Source organism: Magallana gigas, chromosome 1 (assembly GCF_963853765.1).
Source record: "Magallana gigas chromosome 1, xbMagGiga1.1, whole genome shotgun sequence".
Lineage (NCBI taxonomy): Eukaryota > Metazoa > Mollusca > Bivalvia > Ostreida > Ostreidae > Magallana > Magallana gigas.
Genome location: NC_088853.1, coordinates 32,776,083 through 32,793,202, shown reverse-complemented (window position 1 = coordinate 32,793,202; position 17,120 = coordinate 32,776,083).

Genomic DNA, 17,120 nt, shown 5'->3' with positions numbered 1-17,120 from the left:
GTACCTTATACATGTAACTAGATTCTTCATGTTTTCGATTATTTGGTTATCTGTTGATTCTTTCGTTCATCGGAAATGCTTCGTTACAATTCAGAAGATTAGTTTTAAGGAATTCCTTTTAAGACAGATACCAAATGCAACTATTCTTTTTCTATCGTTTTCTTTTTTTAATTTAAAAAAAACACCACTGTTCCTGTAATGAATGCACTAACTTTGCCAAAAAATATAATTTTAAGTTCTATTACCGTTATACAGTTGGTGAACGTTAAAGAATAACACGTTTAGAAATATTAGAGCATGTTGGAGCATGAATATATATTTTAAGTTATGTTAAAACTCATTGTATGCATAGTCTGACCTTGAACCATTCTTGAATCGTTTTAAAAGCACTGCACTCATATGCGTTCTTGAACTCATTGAAATTTGTTGGTTACAAATATGTTTTGTATAGTCTCTTTGATTAAATGCTTGGATCTGAAAAAGAGTGTCCTTAAAGTTATGTCTGATACATCAATATTGACAATCTTTAAAGTTTGCCCTTAACATGGTTCTAGGCTTTCTGTGCTAAACTAAACAAACGTTACGTGTTTAGGACGGGTCGTACTCTCGAGAATGTTTTTTTAATATCTCACCTTGAATTTTACGTAATTCAATTTGTTATGCAATTTGACTAAAACAAATTGAATGAAACTGCTTACCATGGCTCGTCAGATAATTAGTTTAGGCGTTTTACAGGGAAGTAGAATTCTCTCTATATAGAGTATGGTATAATTCTGGGGCTCGTAACATAAAGCATGCTAAGATTTTGACCTAAGTAGGGTCATGAGAAGGACTTAGGCGGAATCTTAGGACCTACATAAGTTCTGCTTAAGTATGTCTTATACGATAACATAAAGAAAACTAATTTCTTAGCTAAGTCATGCTTATGTTTAAAAGTAAAAACGTATTTTTCACTTCTTTTGTCGAATATGAATGTGTTGGTAATAAAATCATATTTTTATAGATACATTTTGAATGGGGGTAGACGTAATTGTACAGACACAGCATTCAAGGTGGCACGAGTATACATACATATGTACCTAATATTTTTAAAAAAGCTCAAAGTGATGGATCTCGGGAAATATTTTCAATCTATTCTTGTTATTTCTTTGTTTTGACAAATATTCAATATTTATGTCGTTTCCGAAGACTGCCTGTGGTGTAATACCGCGATGCCGTCAGAACTTGATATACTTTTTATCTTTTGTTCTACATCTTACCTCACAAATAAGGCAGTTCAAATACTGTGAGTATAATTTCTTCATTAAGTCGATACATTGAAATGACGCAATCGTTGCCTTAAAAATATAATAGTTGGTATATTTTAAATAATTCAAATGTACAATTACATGACTGTACATTACATTTATAAATATGTAAATCTATTTCTATTAATTTATTAATTAATAATATACAAAGCTATGTGTCAATTAAAATTGACCAATAATAATGTATGTAACACTTTATCAACATTGTGTATACATTGAAAAAATATAATAATTAATCAAATAGTAAATAAAATATTTCAATAAATAATTTATTAATAACTAAATCTTTTGGTCAACCACTGTCACTCTCAGTACACCTGTGAGAGGGAACCTGAGTAGTATTTAAGCTTTATTCATTCCTTAAATTTCATTGGTTAAAACGTTTACCCTAATGCTAAGTTATCAAACTAAATTCAATGTATAAAGTGTAAAAAAATATTAGAGTGAACGTGTTTTTTTTTACAGTCATACTTAATATTAGATTCGGTAATTAAAACTGAATGCTTTGGAAGCTCTGTTCAAATAACAGGTACATATTACTTGTCATAAATATATGCTTAATAAATTCTATACTTTTGACAAGAAAATGTAATTGAAATATGAATGTTCAATAATGATCATGATGATAGATCTGAATTAAGTGTTTTATAAAATGCTAAGACAAGGGGAATAACTCTGTCTTATTTATAGCATTTATAAATCGTGTATTTTAATGACTTGTGAAATCAGTTATAAATATAATGTGTACTGAACATATGAAATTGAATTATATGTATGTACATTTACAGGGCGATTTATTGTTATATCATAAATCTTACATCAACGAACCCGCAGGTGTCCCTTTACATTCACTTCATAGGTCCCCTGTTACAAAATGGCGCCCAACATGATGCTGGTTGCCAACATCATTTGATCATCATCATCATTATCAACTGGGACGCAACTGGAATTTATTTCTCTTCATCAACTTATCATAATCGAGAAATTTGTTAGCATCATAAAAACATAGCTAGAGTATATTTTCCGTACATGTACCAGTGACAATTCACAGTCTGATTCCATTTTTACATTATAACTTTGAACTATTTACAGCAAGCTAGCTCAAAACTTATATGTGTGAGCTATAATTTTTTTTAAGGTTAAACATACCTATTTGTTGGTCTGAGATCTCAACGTTTTTTGTTGTAAATGTAATTATCATTTCCAGATAAAACAAATGCAAATGCAGACGCACTGTCTCATTTACCAGGTATATCTATATTACAGAAACAAGATGTGACTACTGTATCATCAAATTCAGTCACTGCTATATGTAATGCATCAAACATATGTCCAATTATTGAAACTTTACCTGTCACTGAAGATGCTATCAATATGAACATCAGTGCATTACTAAATGAAAGCTTTCAAAGTATTGATGTTATTCAAGAATAAATGAAAGATCCAGACATATCATATTGGTTTCATATTGGTTTCATCAAGTTTATAACAATTACAAACCACATAACTCCTTACAGCAGAGCATTGATTCAGTGTTTTGACACACTCAGAATTATTGATGACAAATTTTACAAAGACATAAGAACAGAAACAGGTATTGTACATCAACTTGTTAAACCATCATCTCTTATAGGTTTAGTCTTACATCATATTCATATTCATGATAAAATGGGTCATCAAGGTAGAGATAGAACTCTATACTTGCCAAAGATAGATTTTAATGGTATGGAATGAACCGTGACATTGAAAACCATATTTGTCATTGTGGTAGATGAATCAGGAGGAAAACTCCAACCAATATAAAAACTCTTGTTTATATCAATACGTCGCAACCATTAGAACTTCTGTGTCTTGATTTTTTAACTCTTGAACGTTCAAAGGTTGGTTACGAAAATGTATTGGTCATAACTGATTATTTTTCTAGGTTTGCGATGGCAATACCTACAAAAAATATGACAGCTAAAACTACAGCGGAGGTATTTTATCAGAATTTCATGTTTATTATTCTATTCTGATCTGTTATATACACTTGAATAAAAACTAACCGGCCATCCACAGAAACCTTTACATGTTTCGGGGTTGACCTGAATTATTTGAATAGTAACCTCCCCTGTTCTGTGTGCTGCCTTGGTATCTGCGGTCATAACTATGTCCTTTTACTTGGCTAACATTACCTCTACAGTTGCCTTGACCTCGTCTATTGTTGCATCTACTCCATCCTCCATGATAATTGTCAGTCTCTTTTCTACTATCCAACTCAGCAAATATCGGATTGAACTTTTCATCTAACTTACCATCAAGTGTCATCTCCATTTCTTCAATTTTCTTGTTCAATTTCTGTTCAAGTATCTGTAAGTCTGATTCTGTAGACATACCATGTTGATGTACTCCTGTCTTGTAATCATCTCTGGTACAAATAGATTCTTCTTTTTCAACCCTTCTAATTTCTAACACTGACTTTTCAAATTTGGTAACGGAATTAAATTTATGTCTGATATGTCCTTTAAGTTTTTCTTATCTAAAATAGGTCCAAAACTTATGTCTAAGTAAGTCATTCTTAGAGGCTTTGTCAACATACCCATTGTCTATTGCATTCTGCATCATTGTTTCTAATCTACACCCATAGGAAGTAGCACACTCTGATAGTAATTGATAAGCACCAAAAAATTCCTGCATAATCATTCCATTATCTGAAACATCCCCCAAAAGCATGTCAAGTTTTCAAGTATATCTCTAAATATAGTTTTCTCCCCCAATGGAATCAACATTTGCTTTACTGTACCCCTAAGGGACCTTATTACACTCTGAATGGTACTACTTTCCTAAAAGAGGCCGTCACGATTTTGGTCAAAAACATTTTTTTTTCCATTTTAATAATTAATTTCATTTCACTTCAGTAGGGCATTTGTAATAGGCAACCAAAACTTGAGTGTCATTTGTTTAGCTATAAGCGAGTCACAAAGGTTGCAATTCTTCGTTATATAAACAAAGCTTTTGTTTACATTTTGAATGTTGAAGTAAACATTCGAGTTTTAGACCAAAAATGAATGTGTTAATCGTTAGGAGCTGTTAATTTATGCTTTAAATGAATACGAAGATATAAAAGTCAGCTTGAAAAAGATTGTTTACTGGTATATTGAACATATGTGAACAAAAACAGTGCACGAGCCTTGTTTACGTGAAGAAGAACTATGAACCCTGTATCTTGCTTAAAACTCACCGAATGACACCCAAATTTCATTTGATCATTAGAAATGCATTCCATGCCTTGAGCATTGTAAATAATAAACACAGAAAAAATGATCAAAATCGTGTTTATGCCCCCTTAACTTCGGGATCATTTCTTAAACATTGTACCTCGTAACGCCACTCTTTATACGACACGTCTCCCTTCTGCAGCGGATCATCAAAAGAGAACTGTGGGATTCTAAGAAACTGAGCTGATATACTCTATACACATGAGTAACACTACCCTCCTCTCTTTCATATGTACTGTAACCTTTTTTTTCTTTCATCTTGAGAGGGAACTTTGGTATTAACTTTAAATTTCACACCATTAAGGTTATCACCGTTTTCAAATTGTTTACCTAGAGGTGGAATTTTGGCATTAATTTCAAATTTTACACTTTTAAGTTCATCACTCGTTTCAAATTCAAATTGTTCAGAAAGTGGGTCAGGTAGAGGGACATTCTCTTCAATCTTAATAGCTGCAATAATATAGCCCTCTCCCGATTTTTTTTTTTTTGGGGGGGGGGGGGAGAGGGCTACAACTCCATAGGATCTCCGTAATGGTGCAAGTGATTCACTGCCGCAACGATTTCGTCTCAAATCGTACATAAATGGCAATAACATGTGCATTTCTTACCTGAACTTAAACATTGTAGATGTCTATGACATAAATCAATCCCAAAATATCAAGTATAGTCCATATATCGGTTATTTTTCGTATATGTCAACAAAACAAGTTGAATTTGTCCGCCATGTTTACTGACCTTGACCGGTTTTTTTGGGGGACATCCAATGAGAATTGAGGAGGTAATCTTGAACTGAATATAAAAATTCCCCTATTTTAAACATAATTACCGCGGTAAATATGAATTTGCCATTATATACCATTTCCTGAAACGATGTTTTAGTGATAGAACGAGGTAAGATCGATTATTTACACTGTCATTCACGTTATCAAGCCCATCAAACCTCCAAGCGTAAATCAATACAATCACGCGAGAACTGTCATGGCTGCTGAAAAAGACGACTGATAAACATGCTTATGTGTTTTATCTTGTTTTGATTTATATACGGTTAGTTTGTTCAACCTTAATTTATAAATCATTTTATCTAAAGATAGTCAAATTTAAAATCGAAATTTTTAGTCCGAAGTCAGTCGCATTTAAAAAAAAATATGTTGCACCATTACGGAGATCCTGTGGAATTGTAGCCCTCTCCAGTAAACATCAGATATAAAAAATCGGAGAGGGCTACATTATTGCAGCTACAATCTTAACAGACTTATACTACGTGTCCCTCATCTTAGGTGTACTAGCATCAGCACCAGCAAAATCTTATACCCCCCCCCCCTTCTGAAAACATCTCGTGACCTTTTTTATCAACTGATATCTTTATTCTATCAGCAATAGAATGATCTCACATGACAGTTACCAACTGAACTTAGACTTTCACAATCAAAATTGAGCATATGCACACAATTAATCAATACAACTGAAATATAGCACTGAATTGCTCAGGCTGTAAGTTTAGAACGCAGTTCTTTTTTAAAACCAATCAAAAAAAGCACACAACCCCGCACACACTGGCTGGGTAAACACACAGGTTGTTATGTCACTATGTCTAACTGCTGGTTTGTAATTCAGCAATGAGTGTACATACTGTTAGATGCATGCAGGGTATTAATTATGATTGGTACTGACTTTACAAAAGTAATATTACAGCAGGATTTAAACATAAATGTTCGGCACAACACAACCCTGAACACTGTGCAGGATAATTATGCCAGTGCCAATGTGGCATTTTTGCAGCATATATCGATAAATTCAAATATACCAAATGATAGACCATTGCTTTAAGAGTTTACAACCACGTTAGTGATCATCGTATCTCACCTGTCAGGTGATATATTTACCTTTTAAAAATAAATTCCCACATGAAAATATTTTTTCCCATTGGAAAAACAATATTCCTATAGGAAATTTGAAATTTCCTACCGGAATACAAGAACTTCCTATCGAAATTTTAATTCCGATAGGATTTGATAAAATTAAATGGGAAAACTTAATATCCTATAGGAAAACTACATGTCTGAATCAAAATCCCACAGGAAATATCATACTCCTATAGGAAATATAATTCCTGTAGGATTTTTAGAAAATCCTATAGGATTGTCAATATTTCTTGTAGGATGATCATTTCTCCTATGGGAATTATCATTTTCCTATAGGATATTAATTTTTAAAGATTAATATCTCACCTGTCAGGTGAAACGCACTAAAAACAAAAGTAGTTATATACTCTATCGACAATGGTCTATCATTTAATATATATGGATTTTTCCAAAACTGCATCTTAAGCGGGTGCAAAAATGCCACCTTGGCACTGGCATATTTATCCGGCACAGTGTTCCTGAAATCAATAAAATGATGAAAACAAATTAAAAATAAACAATTAGTTATAAACAGAATTTGAAAAAAACAATTAAAAAAAAAACCAAGAACCTGCAGTAGGCCTTTGATAAACAATTGAAAAAGAATTTAAGTAATAAACACAGCGAATCTAAATAAACAAAATATAAATCAGCAAAATTGAAACCGAAAGTAACAGGGGAAAAAACCCAGCTAATTGAAGTTTACGGAAGTAAACAATTAAGTCGGGTTCGGATTCAAGAATTCCAACACAATCACGTGGATATGGAATATGCACACAACACTGACATACACGTCACAGAGAGTAATAAAATTATTATACATACTAGGAAGAATTACAACGCATAATTTACAGTACCTCTTTTCGTTCACTTCATTCGCTTGCAAGCTGTAACATTGACCTTTCCAATGGTATGGTAGAGTGCTCACAATTAATTATTATATTTAAATACATAATAAGTTATTATTGAATATAAAGCAGTTACACAATTACATTTATTAAAATGCTTTACCTGGACAGCTTCTCCTAAGACAGACAATATATATTTCATCCGGATTTTTAACCGATGCGTCTGTCTGAACATCGAAGTGGAAAGTGTCCAGGTATTTAACATATAAAATTTAGTGCAGAATATTGTTCATATACAAAGATATACAGATATCAAATTTTATACAAAATTCTAAACCTGAAATGAATATCTGATTTTTGTTTTTGCAAATTCGTGACAAAAAGATTATGGGGCACCAAAGTGCGCAACAATCAGTTCCCGGGGAAATAAATAGGCCGTGTATACTTTAAATTCTAAAAGAAGAGGTAAGGGCACGTGTTTTGTATTTCTATTGTTTAAGTGAAGTTCAACATAATATATGCCTCATTATCATATATTTAAATATACCAAGTATTATTTCCTCTATTTCTTACGGAAACTTATAATTAATCCATAGTTTTATAGAGACATTCACACTGAAATCTACATGCCCCGGTTATCGATTGGTCGAAACACAGCGGCCTACATTGTACAACAGATCACAAACTGCATGAAATAATCATGATTATGTAAAACTAAAGTCTCACAAGAGACGATTTGGCTGTTTCTTTCTGCTAATGTACTTAACAGTAATTTAAAGAAAGTTTTAAATATTTTTTTTATAATCAATTTATTGATTAGCTTAAAGAAAGATGTTAATAAAAACAAGTGTAAATCAGTGCAGAAAAAAACTATAACCCGCTAGCGCGGGTTTTGTATATTTTCTGCAATGTCGCTACCTTCACTTCCCGTTTATTTTAAATGTAACGTCTTTTTTTCTTTATGCGTTTGAGGAATAATATAACTTTTACTGAACAGCTTTAAAATGTCAAAATACAGATCAAGTTTATACTTTTGAAGCGTCTGGTCGACATATTTTCGAGAAAAATAACTTTCTGTATTCCAATTTTTTAATGTTCAGTTTAGTTATCGGGTTCGGTGTGTATTGAATAAAGAAGGAACGTATGTAGTCAGTAATAATGTCGTTCATTAGTTGTACCATTCCTTTCATTGTTTCTAACAAACAAATTATTTCTGTAAAACAGTGTCATCCATTGTGTTATAAAAATCGACATGTTTTTGTTGTTGTATTTTTACAATCGGATTCGTTATCGGGTTTGTCTGTTGATTCGGGGTACAGGAGACGGTAAGAAATGAAATTATGCATAACAGTGCATTGTTTAAATAAATTCCTACCAGCAAATACCTAATGGACTTGGCGAAATTATAGGAGATAAAATAAAGAGTATTATATTTTACCTATTTTGTATTTAATTTCTTTATCAAGTATGTAGTTTAAATTCCCTCTGTTCTTTCATCTCTGATTAAAGCATAACATCTCGTTTATAATAGTCTTGAAATAGATGTATACTTCGAAGCTTTCAAAGGACGATACAAACCGGTGGGTGACGTGTATTGCTTATGCAATACTCTCAGACTGCTTGTTTAATATAATTTTTCTTTTTGTTCACATTTTTGGTCCGTATGAATCATAAGAAAACCCGCCATTGTATGTGCCGAACTGATCGTATGTAAAGTGTCATCTATTGATCCCGTAGTGTTATATGCGCAGTCTTATATATTACTAGATTTAGCTTTCAGGCCTAGTCCCGAAGGTGTCTGCATAAGCGGCTGTAAGAAACTTGGATTTCCATTTTCCGTCATTAAAAAGATCTGAAAATGAAACCTGAATAAAATTGTGTTGTTAATGTTTAGATGGAGATTTTCACAAATCGCTGACATTCTACTTCGATTATTTCATTACGCTGGAGCGTTTTTAATAAGAGAATTTTGTTCGAACATTTATAGTTCCAAGATATTGGACATGGAATTAGATTGTGTGCGCACATTAATAGCTGCATCGTATTGCACATGCATTTGGTAAAATGTGTGTGATTTTTCAGAATGATCATTCCTTAAATAAATTTACACTGACTAATAAATCAAACCGGAGGAGTTTCTCTCATTTATTGGTCACTTTACCTGATACATTTTTCTCCTGTGCTTTAACGACTATAAGAAAACAAAATCAATTCAATTTTAATTCCATGTGGCTCCGGTGTCATTTTATTTATCATTTTCGTTTTATTTTTTGCCTTTAATTTTTTAGTTTTGTATTATTCTGAATCATTGCTGCCATTTGAATTAAGAAAATGGTCCAAGTTTCTCAAAAGTTGTAGAAAAAAATGATTCTAATCAGCATTATTTATTCAATGATGGAAGATAATAAAACTGGTGTTCCAAAACGATTATTTGACACTACATAGACCTTGGAATGGAAACAAAAAAATGAAAGTGAAATTAAGCCTTGTTGAAATAACTCTGTAAATTATTTCCGAGAAATTATTTTGAGGAACAAAATAAATGTTGAATAGCTCACAAACTGTACTTTCAATATGTTTATTGTATAAGATATATATTTAACACATTTTGCAAACTATCAACAAAGAGTCTGACCTGACCCAGAATTGGTGACTTCACTGCATGACGTCTTTAACTAATTGACTAGCGTAAAAATATCTTAATGAACATATATATGTACATTTATTTAAAGAAGATAGTTATCTTCTAAAATTATTTAAGATTTTGTAATTTTAGGACAATGATATGTCTGTTTACAAAACTTCAGAGTATAAATAATTGCTTAATGATCATCAAAACTTAACATCAAAATGAACGTTTTTATTCGGAGTAGTGTTTTGATTCTTTTCATAGCGGTTTGATACAGATGAAACTGATGCCGCCATGGTAGCTTATCTAGTTTAGCCTTGTTTTTGCATACGCCTTAGAAATTTATTAGATGAATTTTCAACACTCGTTTTTATGCCAAGCAAATATAACCTGGGGTCCCAGACCAGGCCCAGCAAGTCTATGCATGGAAAGAATTCCTTTGTTATATGAGCAAACTTACTTATATTTAAGGTTTTCCGCTCTCAGCGGAAAACCTTACTATTATTCTGAAAAATTGTCAAATTTCTTATTATTTTTTTTCTTCTAGACGCCAACTTTGATCCTTAATATCTCGCTCGTTTGTTCACCGATTGTTTTGAAATTTTCAGGACTGATAACATGCCGCGTGATGTTGTCGGTGCATATTTAAGTTGAGGAAAATCCCTATCCGGTTTTGAGTTATTCCCCTTTTAGTAAAATTTAACGACTTCTTTTGTCCAGGGGGTTTAGCTTTAACGATGACTGGCAGAGTCTCTAAGATGTGCTGGTTTTGAAGCTAATACATTGAATTTGTGCGAGATATATTTTATTTATTATTTAAATGCAAATAAAAGGGGTGGTATAGATGTTGAAACAAAGGTTAGAAAAAAAAATCAAAAAAATTCCCGTATTTTCCGTGTTAGTTTTCTACCTGATAAAAATTTGTTATAACATGTATTTTAAAAGTCCGTGGTCTTAGCCAGACCTTTCATTCGGTATACCGAAAAGGGGGCTGGCCCTTATAATTAGGGAGTTAGAGGCGTCCAAAGTTTCTTGTCAATAACTTAAAAAAGAATAAATATTTCTGATGCATTATTGAAGCAAAGTTGTAAAGAAATTAATTTTGAATCCTTCTATAGTATTCAATTTAATGTTTTCGTAATTTATAGTCAGTATTTGCAGAAACAATTGTTGTCAGTTCGGTTCATTTTTGTGGGGGTGCGCACGTTTATGAGGTTATGAAAGGGCTTCTTGTAATGCACTAACTGATACATGTAGCGGGCAAAAATAATTCCACATAAAATTCCCAAATGTTTTTATACATATGTACATTTTCATTTCATATAGATAAACCTCTTTGACCTTATTTTTGTTGTTTGTTTCATAACTGTGCCCCTGTCTATATTTAGATGCATTACGAGACTCAGGTAACCGATCGATAGGAGAGTCGCTAGCTGTATTCAGGCCGTCGCCTAGACGAAAGTGCATGTGCTTGTAGAGCTGGACGTACACGATTAACGCCCCACTGTGTTACTGTAACAGAGACATTTTGAATTGTTTCAGTGCTGGGAGATGTGTTAATAAAATGGTTCCAATGCATAGTAATTAAACTCAACTTTTCTACAATACATATACACGGCCGTCATATAAAGCACAATGTGTATTACTGACATGACAATTTAAACGAACGCGGGATTGCTCCCGATAGAACAATTCTTTTAAAGCAAAAAAAACTGATTTGCGATGGATATAATATAATTATCATCGTGGAGATGATTTTAAAAAGTGAACTTAATATTCGTATACGATAATATTTGAATCCAAAGCCGCTAGTTTTAAGTTACGGTTATTAGGGATATTAATTATGACTTGCCCCGCGTTTCAGGTTTTTTACTTCGAAGCATCTACAAACGAAAATACCAAACAACCTTCAGCAGCAACTTATAAGTTGTTTATTCCATGCACAATTCTAAAGAGGTAATTAAATAAATTTTATAAATGCTTTATACTTGTATTCGCTATCTTCCATGGAAAAAAGTGGCATGGAAAAAATGTTGTTCAATGTTCATCAAATACGCTGTAGCCTTATCAATCGAAAATAATTAACAAACTGTATATTGATAGATTGACATATCAACAAACATTCAGACCCGCATTGTGTTTTCTTACAAGTTCTATAAAACGTAGACTCAATGACTGAATTCTTTACCGTTTTCCGTCTGGGTTATTTTGAATCACGTGTGTACGTTATGTGTAGCCATATAGATGAACACTTTAAGTGTTTAAATTTTAAAAGAAATTGTGTACATGCAGAGCATTGCAATGCTAGGACAATAAAATTCCAACAATGTACATGTATACAAATATAAGTATTGCTTTCTTAAAAGCTTGCATTACTCAACAAAGGATTTTATTGGGATCATTCTTAGTTACCTTAGCTGCATATATGTACCGCTCTGTCTGTATCCCGGAAAAATTGACTACCATCCGAAATTTTTCATACAAGGTCTACAGACTTGCAGCTAACATTACCTTTAAAAATACATTTTAGAATTTGCCGCTGTTTATAAATTCATTAAAAAGACGCACAGAATCAAGTGGTTATATGACGTTTGATATGGGATTTATGACGTCTATTTATATTGTTTTCATTAAAATTATTTCATTATTTCAAGCTTGTGGGTGGAATGAAATCAGTTTCACATGTTATATGACATAAAGATGTCCTCTCCCCACTTTTTCTCGAAGCAACTATTTTTATAAAATTTACATAAAAAAATTGAATTATCATGGAGTTGTCCCCCCCCCCCCAATTGTGGTAGCATGTAAAAGAAATGGTATGAAATTATGAGTGAAATTTTGAAAATTTTGGAAAATTCAATTTTGTTTTCTTTTTTTGCTTGTCAAGATTTGTTGGATGAGTTTGCCCCCCCCCCCCCCCCCCCACTTTCAAAAACTATGCTACGTGCTTGGAAATTACTCATTTCTTTATTCCCCTCTTTAATAATCAAAACAAACTAACAAACATAACCGATCCAGATAAATATAATTACATGTATCAAAAATAAACTTCAAAAACAAACTACACATTCATCCTTCACCCACAATATTGCCTTTTCGATATTTGTCATCGTTGTAGACCCGTGTAACAATCTGTTAAGAAGGTGCTTGCACGAAAAAGAACCCCCTGCTGATCTACATTTTCATTAACGCGTACAAAGAAAAAATATATATTTTGATTTATTTTTGAATTTCTTTTGATGTAAAAAAAAAAAAATAGAAGAAATTGGTTCTCAGTCTCTTTATGCCTGTTTGTTAGCGGTTAATATAAGTTCATTTTGAATATCCTTTTGTAATTTAAAAAATGCAATGTAAATTTTTTTGATGCAATATTTCGGATAAAGCAATGAAGAGTTGTTTCTTGAAATTTTATTAGACCATAAAATTGTAAAATGCTAACATTGAAAACTGTGCCCGATTTCTTTCTTTTTTTTAAGGTAAAACTTTATTGATTTAAAAAATGATTCTTTGAGACAAACAAATTGACATAATCAATAAGAGTTTGAAAATCTCTAACTGCAGGTCTGTAGCTTTTAGTCAGAAAAAGAATCGGATGGACGACCTAGGACACAGATCGTCCATCCGAATTTCTTGAAAATTGCCATTATTTTCGTACGCGGACGCAATACTCACCGAGACTAAATGGTTCGTATCTTAAGTTTTAAGTTTTAACTGCTTTGAAAGGTAATATTGGTTTTCTGATAATTATGAACATGAATAATTAAATAAAAATGGTTAAAATTACAGTAAAATTACCGGCATCGGTCTTCTCCGTGCGCGGATCTAGAAGGGGAAGGGTTCCAGACCCCCCCCCCCCCCAGCGAAATTTCTTTCAATTACGTGTACATTATAAACTTACCAAATATGCCTCGGACATCCCTTGGCAAACTCAAATAACCGTCTGACTTTTCAACCCCCACCCCGGAAAAATGTTCCCCCTCCTCGAAATACAAAATTATTCTTCAAAACCCCTTGTAAAATTTCCAGAATCTCCCCATATATACTAATGGAGTCATTGGCGCTTGCGTTCGATAAAAATGCGTGTAAAACGTTTGCCAGTGGTCTTTTTACCACCGTACAGGGCATAACCACAGTCCCACTCTGTGAATAAAATGCGGCGAATCAAACTAGAGACAACGTGTTAAGATCTGTATTTGCTTATAAACATGTGGTATCATCGTGCAAAATGCACTGTTCAATTATAATTTTTTTTTTTACTTTACTTGTAAAATTCAACATCTGTTTCGTAGTTTTTTCTCACTGTTTATTTCTTACATGTACATAGCTACTTTTTTTATTTAGTGATTGACACTTTTCAGAATTTATATGTGATTTCAAAGAGACAGAGTGTCATATCTCAAGGACTGTTTATCTCTTAAAACAACATTGTGCAATTATCATATTTTCATTTCTTGGACATCAAAGACTCATTGAGTTTATTAAATTATTTTTATATCTGTGAACCTTTCACTCAGCTTACTTATATCATTACCTGTTAATTGCAATTTATACTCATTGTTAAGATTCTTATGAATAGTTATGTACAATTGTCAATGCGCAGTCTGGAATACGGCGGCCACCCCGGCCACGTCCGACTCTCCCAGAGTCTTGAGTCCGGAGGCCACTTCTGGCCATATCCGACTTGTTTGTAACATGTCTGTCTGTTAAATTGTTATAATGTTGCCATCGTTGAGTCTCGTCCAATAATGTGGAATCCTGCATCAATTGCCTGTTTATTTCTTGAACTGTATATTGGTTGACCTTCGGGAATACGGCAAACCTACCTTTCGTTTTAGCTTACGGCCCACAGCGCGCCCTAACCTTTTACCTTATACACTTTACGCCAACATTCCCTCACCCGGTTCGTACTGCACATGACCGATGCAGATCCAGACGAATTCTCTATCACCGTAAAATCTACGCGGTCACAAAAATATAATACTTTGTTTCTCAGTGTTTACACATCTAATATTGTACGATGGTCAGCTATCAATTTTTTGTAATACGTCACAAGTATGACGCAGCTACGACGGAAAACCTAATCGTTGCTTGCAACGAGCTCGTCTCTAGTTAGATATCTATTCTTATAAATTAATGCAAGGAGCCGCTGCACGCTCATAACACTGATAGTCATTAATTGAAAACCTGCATGATCGTCAGTGCGTTAGTGTATGATGCTAATTATTATATCTTTAAAAATAACAATGTTTTCGTAAACCTTTATCCACTATCCTATTGTACAGGTTTAATCAATTGCAGGAATATCCGTCGTATGTTATATCGCTGCATATTTTTTTTAATCGCCGATGACACATTCTTTTATGTGGGGTAGATTTTATCGATCATTCTGTGAGCAAAATGGAAGGTTTCGGTTTGTTTAAATATAGATAAACGAAAACATGTTAATATTAGGCTGAAATTTACTGAGATAAGAACAAAATGCTATACTTGTGCGTATGTATGTAAAGGTGTGGAAAGTTGGGATCAGCAATGTGAGTTGAGATGAATCTGTGCCATTCAGTCAACTGAAATGTGACTGAATGCAAGTCACGGCATCAAATACAAATTTATACTATTTAAAATAAATAAAATTAAAATTATTATAAAGAACAATGTCCCAATTTCTTCACTTTATTGATATTTTGACCTTTTTGCACTGATAAAACGCTTTCTTTTTTTATCCATTAACGATTCAACATGTTAAGAAATTATTTAGAAGTATCCAACTCTTTTTTTTCAATTTATAATAAACTTGTCAAAAACCTCTGAAAATTTCAGAAAATAAAAATAAAAGTATGAGTCTATAATGTAAAATTTGAGATATAGCATGAAATAAGCTAATTTTAAGCAAAAATTGGGATTAATTTTTCCTTGACTTTTAGGAAATGTAAGTTGAATTTGCAAACATGTGCCGATAGAAACATTGAAAAAATTGGAATATTTTTAAAGAGTCACAAATAAATTCTATTGCATATATTTTTTTCGAAAGACGACTTAGTCGCAACAAATATTACTTACAACTCTGCTTTCTTAGACACATGATCACATTACTAACAAACTGTAACGTGATAAAATTCCATTTTGTTAATAAATGGTCTTAACATTTTGTGTTATCAATTCATACTTTAAAGTGTTGACAAAGTTTAAATTATATTAAAGAAAATGTCATTTTTAAGATTACAAAGACATACTATATATTATGCAAGTTTTCCTATTTTCGATATTAGTTCAGTTGTATGTATATTTTCCGTATTCTTTAAAACACAGCCGTGCAGCCTTCCTTATTTTCAGTTAAACGCATATAATATGTTTGTTTAATGCGTTATCGCGAATGACTATTTACATTGGATTGATTATAGTCTATATAGCTGAATAACGAGTACATACATTTGATAATTTGATAATAAATGATAACATTGTCGATGTTATATGAACGTAAATTCATGTGATGTTTATTCAGTGGAAAATCAATACAGCTTGAACGAGGTAAGATTCAGTTTAACAAGGAACATATACGCATTTTAGTTAAATGAACCAAAAGCAATGCTATAGATCGAATCACAATCAGCTTAAACAGAAGTATCATTCCGAAAACAATATTGCTGAATGTAAACTTTTAGTGCATAATTAAAACGGAATATCAAAAGGTTTGTCCACTGATTTTTTAAACAAATGTTTACCCCGTAAAAGCTAATATTTTAATAAAACATGAATTGAAATGTAAAAATAGAAATGAATTTTAAACCTTATTTTTCTTAAAGGAACAGTATGGTTATAAAAATGGTAAAAAAAACCGGTATGGGGAGGGGTGAATGCGAAGAGGGTACCCCAATTGTATATGTCTCCTTCTACAATGTTTGAGATTAGAAGTTGTTCTTATGAAGATTGTACATTACATATATCGCCGATGTTCCTATTACTTGGATTTTTATTTTTTGGTAGTTGGTGAAATAGTTATACCAGCTGTTAAACTAGGTCATCTTTTGTATGCATAACATTGTGTTAAGGATACCCCTATTTCACGGATAACGTCTCATACCATTGTTGCTGTTTTTGCAAGAAATGTTTCAAACAACTTAAAATACTATGGAAATATGTCCCTTTTTGAGTTAAATTATCTTAACCCTTCTCCTTATAAC